The sequence below is a fragment of the Monopterus albus genome, unplaced genomic scaffold (assembly GCF_001952655.1).
Source record: "Monopterus albus unplaced genomic scaffold, M_albus_1.0 scaffold583.1, whole genome shotgun sequence".
NCBI lineage: Eukaryota > Metazoa > Chordata > Actinopteri > Synbranchiformes > Synbranchidae > Monopterus > Monopterus albus.
In genome coordinates, this window is record NW_018128463.1 from 2,207 (window position 1) to 11,390 (window position 9,184).

Consider the following 9,184-nt stretch of genomic DNA (forward strand, 5'->3'; position numbering starts at 1 on the left):
CCTCTTGACTGAATCATGTAGTGTGTGCTTTTAAGATTAAAATGCGAAAAATTTATTAAATCTGTTGCTATGTCTGTGGTCTCATGTTTTCAAAATCAGTTAAGATTATAAAATCCTCTAGTGTGGGCCCACCTGACAACAACAGTCAACAAAAAACTTTATAATTGTGGGTTACAAAAGCAAGGAGCAAGTTAAAAGTCAATGAAATGGAGTGTGGAGCTGAGGGGAACTGCAGCATCTGCCGAGGGAAACGTCTTTAAATGTGTGGATTAATCATGTTAATCCACAGTTTACATGACAGTGGGTGATAGTGTACAGTGATTGGAAAATAGTGCACAGAGCTTATTACCAAAAAAAAAAAAACAACAGAGTAAAGAATACCCACAGTCATGGAACAAAACCTCTATGTGTAATCACACACTGAGTGTGAGAGACAACACGTCCAGTGAGAGCTAGAAACAGTCCAGGACCTGAAAAGACAGGTTAGACATCTGCAACAGCCAGTGTCACGGTACAGCCATGTTTTACTAGCAACACACTCACACTATCAATAAATATTGAATATAATCACCATTTCTATTAAAAAATAAAATAATGAAAAAAGTTATGTGAAGCTGACAATCAGCAGTCAGACACCTAGAGTCAGATACTAATTTCTACAGGAATGTTGGTTTGTTGATATACAGTATTAAGGAATAAACAATAAATTCACTTTTTAGATTTGTGAATTCACTCATGAACAAATTAATGAGCAAGTTTCATCTCAGTCACTCAGTGTCTCTACTGTACGTTGGCCCCACAGGAGCCAGTCTGCAGAATCTGAAGAGTGACAATGAGTTTAACACATTTTCTAAACCAGGGATAAAACAAGGCATAGATCACAGGATTTAGACAGGAGTTAAAATAGAACAGAAAGAACATATAAGATGCAGATGATCCATTAAGCACACTGTCCCCTTTAAAGGGAATACAGTAAGGTGGACGGTAACACATTAGGAACCCCTGGTGTAGGCTGAACAGCAGACAGGACATCAACAGGGGGTGCTGACTGACTATAGAGCAGACTGGATGTTGATGAGTGAGGCCTACTCCTGAGAAGGTTGAGCAGCAGACTGGCACAAAGGTGGAGCACTGTTCTGGGAGGCTGACTCTGCAGCATGCTGGCAAACAGATTGGGCTGCAGCCTGGATGTTGACCAGGAAGGCCAACTTCGAACAGGCTGAACAGCGGGCTTGGCAATGGCCTGGGTCTCAGGCTGGACATCAACCAGGTAGGTCAAGTCAGAAGCACACTGCAAAGCTGAGGAAGCCAACTCCTTCTCCTGTTGGAGAACAGAATGGATGTCAAAGAGGGAGGCTGACCAAGGAAGAGGAACTGGCATGGTGTTAGTGGGGACAGCTGACCCAGGGGCAGGAATAAACTCAGAAAAAGGCATGGCATTGATTGTTATTATTATTGTAAATCTATGGTTATGGTTATGGCAGAAATTTCCCCACTGTGGGATCAATAAAGTACCTACCTACCTTATGGCCAACCTAAGGACAGGCTCGGGAATAAGCATGGCGACAGCCACTTCAGCTGAGCCACTGGCACAAACAAGATGGGATGTGACATTGGCAGCATGGGTCAACCCACTGGCAGGAACAGGCTCAAGGATGGACCACGAAGCTGAGGCTCTAGATGGCTGGGCCAAGGCTCTGGAACACAGGGGAAAAGATGACCTTGATGGGTAGGAGGCTTGAGTGTTAGGCTTGCTGTAGCCAAAAGGTGAGTTAGTTAGACTCTAAGAGCTGGTTAGTTACAGTGAAAGAAGTTTATTAGGTTTTAGGGAGGTCTCTAGGAACAACACAGGACAGGAAAAAACCAGAAGAGCTCACTGTGAGCTCCAGAAGCGCTAGCAGGTAATTGAAGGGCCGGCAGCAGAGCGGCGGACCAGGTTGAAGAACCAGGATGGCATGAAAACCAAGGAGAAACTCAGGAGGAGCTGTTGAACACTCCTGTGAGGTGTGGGGATGTGAACCCGGTTGAAGTCTACAGCAGTCTAACAGGTAGGGCAAGGCAGAATCATTAGTTGGTAATACATGCAGGATCTCAATCTCAGAATAGCAGGAAAGCTAGAAAAGAAAAGGCTGGAAAGTCATGGAAGGCATAGAACAATCTGGCAGCTTACCACTGGGTGAGAAGCTGCTATATGCTGTTGTAAGCAGGTGTGAGTAATTGAGGAGCAGGTGAAACCAATGTGGGTGATGAGATAATGCTCCGGGGAGTCAGGGTGAGCTGGGGACAGGAAGTAGTATCAGACTAAGAGCATGATACAGGAAGCGGACGGGGCAGAATCATGACAGGAACATGCGGACCAGGACAGAGAACCAGAGGCTCAAGGTGCACCCGGTGGACAGAGAAAAGCAGCAGGTCAGGCATAGATAACTGAATATGCATCCTTCCCCATTACAGAGCACTGAAAGGATATTACCTTAGCAGAGTGGAGGGTGGAAGAGGAGGTGCAGAGCCCGTCAGGACCAGGGAGCATGCTGCCCGTCAATGGGTTGCTGATGCGCTTGAGAGGTAGTTGGAGAGGTGTAGCCAGAAAATCCTCCAGCCTACTCAGAGAATCAAACAATAATAGAGCAGAGTATAGGCTGGCTGCAAGCAGCATCACAGCCAGGCAGTGAGATAAACAGTTCAATAATCAAGTTCTTATATTAGTTGTAAGTGTCTGCAGTGAGAAAATAGTGACTAAATGGAGTTCTGGAGTTGGCTGCCAGTGGTGTAAGCATTTACCACCGAACAGTGAAAAAACAGTAGCTTCACAGAGATCTTCAGTTGACTGCTAGTGAAGTGAGTGTTACAGCTAGGATGCGAGTTAGTAGCGAGCACTGGAAACAGAACGGACACCACTTGGAGGTTGAAGGAAAAAGCCGGTCTTCAGGAGTAGTTTGCGGTGAAGCAGAAGCCAGACGTCTCAGGTAAGTAACCATAACGGATTGGCAACCAGGAGACCCAAGCCAGCAAATTAAGTAGCCCAGCAAACAATCAGGGCGATGTGCGACAGCTGCTGATGTCGACTTGAGCCCACAGGTGCCTGTAATGAGAGGAGAAACAATAGGAAGGTGAGAGACAGAGGGAGAAACAGCAGGCAACCCTAACATTGAGGCTCCAATGCACATGAGGACTGTGGCTCTGGTGCAGAGAAGTGTGGCTTGGAGACGCCAAGGAGCAGCTGCTTCACTAGGTTAAAGGGCTGCAAGGGCAGGAACTGGAATATGGAAGCATAGGCTGACAGGGACCAGAATTAGGGGAGATGGCAGGCTGGACCAGGAATCTGGGCACACTGTGTGGCTTGGAATTTACCTGTGGTTTGGTTTGGAGCTCAGGACCAATGCATGGCTGGGCCTGGAGCACAGCCTGTGGCCATGATGTGTAGCATGAATGGACCTGGAGCTGAGGGTTGTGGGGCAGTTTGGCCATGCTGCATCTTTGTACCTGAAATTTGAGTGTGATGCATGACTTGGCCTGTAGCTCGGGGCACTGGGTAACTGTGGAGTCCCCTGTATGGGGGTCAGTGGTTCTTCCTTGCAGCCGACTAGAAACTGGCAGAGACAGGAGAAGTACAGAACTGGAGCTAGTAGACTTGACGCTAGCTGGAGCTGGTGCTAGTTGGAGGCTAGCTGGCCTGATAGTAGCCACAGGAGCTGCTGACTTACTGTTAGCATGACCAGTGGTAACAGGCAAACACACAATCTGATGGACTGCAGCGGATGAGAAAAGTGGGTGTTTGCACAGTAGAGAGATCTGCCATTCCTACTTTTGACAGGAAGAAAGACTGTTGACTGACTGCAAGTGGTGCAGGCTGGGGAAGAGGTTGAGGTTTGGTTTTGCTGACACAGCATAGCACAGAAAAGATCTGTGAGGCAAAATGGAGGTTAGCAATCACAACGGTGACCACACTAGGGCCAGACAGTGGGGGGGAGTCGTTGAATATTAACAGTTGTAGCCTTAGACACAGGCCTAATTCCATTTCTTATTTCTTACCCCTATCCCTAGTTTTTTGATGCCCCCTCATTTTTATGTTAACCCTGAAAACAGTTGAAAGGAGTAGTGGTAGAAATCTTCCCCTGTGAAATGGGACAACTTTTCAAGACCTCTATCGATAGTTAATGGCAGTGGTTAAGTGAACAAACACTGAGTTGCTGTCTGAAATTTTGAATCACACAGTGCCTTCTTAAGCTGTGGTCAGTTTTTTGTGAACACACAAAATAGAGGAGTAGGGCTAAGTGTAGGGGAAAGGAGGAGAAATGGGATTGGGCCAAAGAGGAATCTGGTTTGGAGTGGGAAAGAGAGTTACACAAGTCCCGTCTATGATCCCTGAATATGGATAAGGAAGCATCTTTCCGAGACAAATTCTGGACACTTCATACACAATAACTGGCCTAAGTTTGAAAAAAAACAAACCTTAAGGCTGAAAAATTGCATTAGACTCAGATAGAGAGGTAGCTATGAATCGGGAGATGTTCAAATAGTACATTTAATCTTTTACATGACAACAGGCTGATTGTGTTTTCACGTTTTATAAATGGAGAGAATGCACATGCAGAAAACAGACATGGTTGGCAGTGCAGCTTTTAATGGTAATCCTGTGTGCACTTCCACCATTGCATATGTTTAACCATTAACTTGTTTACCCATATTAATTTCAGAGTTGTACTGTAAATGTGAAACATCATTCTAAAGACCTCATCATGAATCTGAAGATTACTTTTTCTCCATTTGCACTCAGCTTTTGTGATCTATCCTTTCTGATTTGTGACAGCTGGAATGTTTGTCCTTGGTGTCAGAGGTGCAGTGGTGTCAATAACGTTTAGAGTTGAAACTCAAAGCGATCACAAAATGAATTAACATAACATTGACACTGAATTAACATTGACATAAATTCACACTTTTCTCTGCAAAACTCTCTAAACTACTGGTGTAACCTGGGTAAAAATACTATGTATTATAGTTAAACATCCTTAGAAAGTGTGTTTGCTTTTGAGCAATAGTTACTATAAATAAGTTGATTTTCATAAAATACATATGGAAAGCTTTATGGTGATTCATTTCATGTTATTTCATTGATTCAAGGAAGTGTGTAAAATATCGTCATTGGTCATCCATTGGTAAAGGTAGTGACACGCAGGGATAAGGGAGAAGAAGAAAAAGGAAGCGGGGAAGAGGTTAACTTGGTGAAGGTTTATGTAGACGTGAAATGTGCTGCGTTTTGTGGACTGTATCTTAGACTGTCAACTCGAGAATCTGCTGTAAGATATTGGTTCTACATCATTTGGAGTACACGACTGGATATTCTTCTGCACGGAGTTATCTTGCAGTTGTGTAGTGTTATTGTGTCTGGCTATCTTGCTAGCATTCGTTAGCTAAATGAATGTTGGTATCGGTAGTATAGCTAACTCAGCTTACTCCCAAGACTGGATTTATCTTTTCCGACCTGTAATTCATCAACCTTATCAGATACAGTGCTACGTGAGTGACCAGTTGGATGGTACAACAGAGGCCGCTACTCCGGACCTTCCCACTACTGCTTGCATCTGGACCTGAGGACTTGTGACTACTTCACCATCGGAGGACTACTAGGACCCTTTTATCATTTCTTTGGACACATGAAGGAGGTAAAGCTTCACTCTCTGCACTACAAACTACTAAATAAGGTACAGTTTTTGTTTGGCTCTTATGAGTGAAATGGCTGCTTAGTTTTTGGCCTCACCGCACCCGAGCATCCATCAAGCCTGTAGGGGGTTAAATCTCAATATATGTGCCAGCTGGTGTAGTGTGAGTGTGAGTGTGGTGTGTGGGCCCACTATATGTGTGTTTATTTGAAACACTGAAAAGTGTGTTTTACAGAGGAGAGAGTTAAATATATTTGCAAAAGGGATTGTTATTGTTTATGGTTTACTGATTTTCTGTTGAGTAAATGAAGAAACGTTAACTCTAACACATTTGGTTATTACATACAGTACTCCAGGATGTAAGGGCATATAATGTAGAGAGGTTTATTAGAGATTTAAGATTCATCAGTTATAGTTACTGTGAGTTAACTGAACTCAGGGCCCTTACCTTATAGGTGGGTTACACTAACACTAGTGCACCTGAGAGGATAAAACCCATCAGGATAAATCTCCAAGAAAAGAATGTAACTCAATGAAAAGTCGACACAAGAAATGAAAACAAATGTGTGTGTGTGCTTAGTTTTATACAATCCATCATTTCCAAATTTCACAATGCATACTTATTAACCATAAAGTAAACCTTTTACAACCTGGAAAATATGTGATAGTCTGGCCACAACTGCAGCAAAAATAGAAAAAGCACTCGCTGTGCTGTTTGCTGTCATGTTTTTAGATTTTTACTTTAAAAAGAAAAAATGTTGCTTAGGAGGAAAGAATATCAACATGAGGATTATTCAGGTTAACTAAACATTTTCATGGCGCTGAACAAATGATATGAAAACAGTGTTTATGGTAAAAGAAACCTGGAATCACACACTGAGGCTGAGAGCTAGAGATAGTCCAGGACCTGAAAAGACAGGTTTGATATCTGCCACAGCCAGTGTCATGATACAGCCACATTTTACTAGCAACACACTCACTCTATCAAGAGTCAGATACTAATTTCTACAGGAAGGATGTTTTGTTGATATACAGTTTTAGGACATTTTAAATGAGTGAATTTACATATCAAATGAATGAGGACGTTTCATCTCAGTCACTCAGTGTCTCTACTGTACATTGGCCTCACAGGAGCCAGGCTGCAGAATCTGAAGAGTGACAATGAGTTTAACACATTTTCTAAACGAGGGATTTTTGCATCCTGATTTGCATTTTCCATCACTAGTGTTGCTTTCGTCAACGAAAATTATGACTAAATATCGTCGTCAACGAACCTTTATCACATGACGAAAACGAGATGAGACGCAACAAAAATGCTGGTTGTGTGACGATGACTATGATTAAATGTATAATGCAATATTGTTGATGAAAAAAACGAGACCAAATGCGGTTTACAAAATTAAAACTATACTAAAATGGCTCTTCATTTTCGTTGACCAAAACGAGACGAAACGAAATGTTATAATATTATTTCGTCTCGTTTAGTTGCGTTATTATTATTTTGCAGCTTTTCTGTTTCCTGTGTCTCACTTCAGGGGCAGCATCAGGCCGCACTGCGCAGATGCCCCACTCACGGCATTGTTTAGAAGACGACAACAAACAAAGTTAAGTCTGACGCAGAGAAAGGGACCGATGGCCGGCCGGCCAGCCGGGGTTCGTCTTTGGGGAAAAAAAAGAAGAAATGACATTTGGAAAAACTTTCATTACATAGAAATGGAAAAGAAAATGGAGTGTGTTGTGGAAAAAGATGGGGAGAAATGCGGCCACAAAATGTGTATTGGATGTATTCTTGAGTCTATAAGGTAACAATAATATAATAAGATAACCTTGTTTGAAATGGGTTTGGCTCAAAGAAAATTTTGGTTTCGTCTATACTACTAGGTACTTGTACTATATTGACTGGGTTAAATAGAATTGCATTACTAAAAAGAGACTAAAATACAATTTTCATTGACTAAAACTAGACTAAAATGTCATCAGTTTTCGTCAACTAAAACTACATGAAAATACTCATGGATAATTCTGACTAAAATAAAACTAAAATGCTCAGACTTTTAGTTGACTGAAACTTGACTAGACTAAAAAGAGTATGAACGTGACTAAAACTAATAAAAACTAAAATGGCGCTTCACACAAAGACTAGATGAAAACTAAAAACAGGCTGTGTTTTGGTGACCACAGACAGTGCACTTACTGGGCATGTTCTGGGGGGGAAAGATTATTAGAGGGAGCAGGTGGAGTCGTTAGTTCTGTCCAATCAAACCAGCTCCCATTTAAAGAGCAGGGCGGAAACGTGACTGCCTGATGTCAGGACGTGGATATAAATGAGAGGAAAGACTCATTCTTTACTTACAGTGACTTGAAAACAGTACATAGAGCTTATTACCAAACAAAAACAACATCAGAGTAAAAAATACACAGGCCTCAGAAAATCATTTTTACAGGTGCTGGTTTGTTCATATGCGCAGTTATAAGAGAAGAAATCATAAAGTCACAATTTGAAAATGGAAAATTTACTTGTGTTCAAAATAATGAGCAAGTTTCATCTCAGTCATTCACAGCATCTCTACTGTACATTGGCCTCACAGGAGCCAGGCTGCAGGATTTGATTTGATTTATTTATTCTTTCAAACATGTAACAACAGTCAGTATGTAACTACACATAATTCCAGACATATCCACAAATATATTTTCAATTTGCTTATACCTAGTACATGCTTGAACGGAGTAGGAAGAAGTTAGACTTATCTAGTCCTACCCCCTAACATCATCTTATCATCATTGGTTTGCAAGCAGTATTACTACATGGATACATATTCTACATCCACACTCCCATCTGATTAATCATTAAGCCTGTTCTTGCCCATATCTTGATTGACACATACCTTTATATCTGTATCATCAATTTTCTTACTGTTTTTTATGTCCACACTTAAATTATTCCATCGTTTTACCCCACTTATGGAAATACAGAATCTTTTTTTGGTTGTGCGTATAGCATGAATTTTATAATTTAACTGACCCCTTAGATTGTATCCCCCTTCCCTTTCATTAAATAGTTTTTGAATTCCACCAGGTAATAAATTGTTCCTGGCTTTATACATAAACACAGCAGTCTTATATCCCACTAAATCAAAAAATTTTAACAATTTAGACTGTATGAAAGCTCCCTATACCCCATCTTATGCACAATTCTTATCGCTCTTTTTTGTAATATATACAATGGTTGAAGTGAGCTTGTGTATGTATTTCCCCAGTTTTCAACGCCATACTCTAAGTATGGTAAAATCAATGAAGAATACAAAATACGTAGTGCTTTCCCGTCCAAAATATATCTAACCCTCGCCAATATCTATATATTTTTTGCTATTTTGTGCTGAACATATCTGATATGAGATTTCCAGGAGAATTTGTCATCAACTATGACACCTAGAAATTTAATTTCATATACTCGTGCTATATTAGCTCCCCCTATTTTCACTTGCAGTTCGTTATCTAGTCTACGATTCCCAAATACCATGAAT

General features: G+C 41.5%; 1 protein-coding gene and 1 long non-coding RNA gene across 4 annotated transcripts in view; one reads left to right on the forward strand and one right to left on the reverse strand.

Annotated features, from left to right (window-relative positions):
• Positions 1–666: 666 nt before the first annotated feature.
• LOC109953223 (uncharacterized) lies at positions 667–2,967 on the reverse strand. 3 transcript variants are annotated; one of them, XR_002273869.1, is made up of 4 exons: positions 2,474–2,967; positions 2,171–2,277; positions 1,524–1,697; positions 667–1,321 (listed from the first exon to the last, which is right to left on the reverse strand). It is a non-coding gene; the product is annotated as an uncharacterized LOC109953223 (long non-coding RNA). The 3 variants fall into 3 exon arrangements; XR_002273871.1 differs by having other exon boundaries at positions 1,520–1,697; XR_002273870.1 differs by lacking the exon at positions 2,171–2,277.
• A 2,270-nt stretch (positions 2,968–5,237) lies between these two features.
• The window catches only part of LOC109953222 (syntaxin-binding protein 6-like), a 42,808-nt gene continuing 38,861 nt past the window's right edge, over positions 5,238–9,184 (forward strand). The window contains exons 1-2 of the mRNA XM_020588646.1: positions 5,238–5,297; positions 5,506–5,663. The gene's annotated coding sequence lies outside the window, so the exon portion shown is untranslated. The remainder of the gene's footprint in view (positions 5,298–5,505; positions 5,664–9,184) is intronic.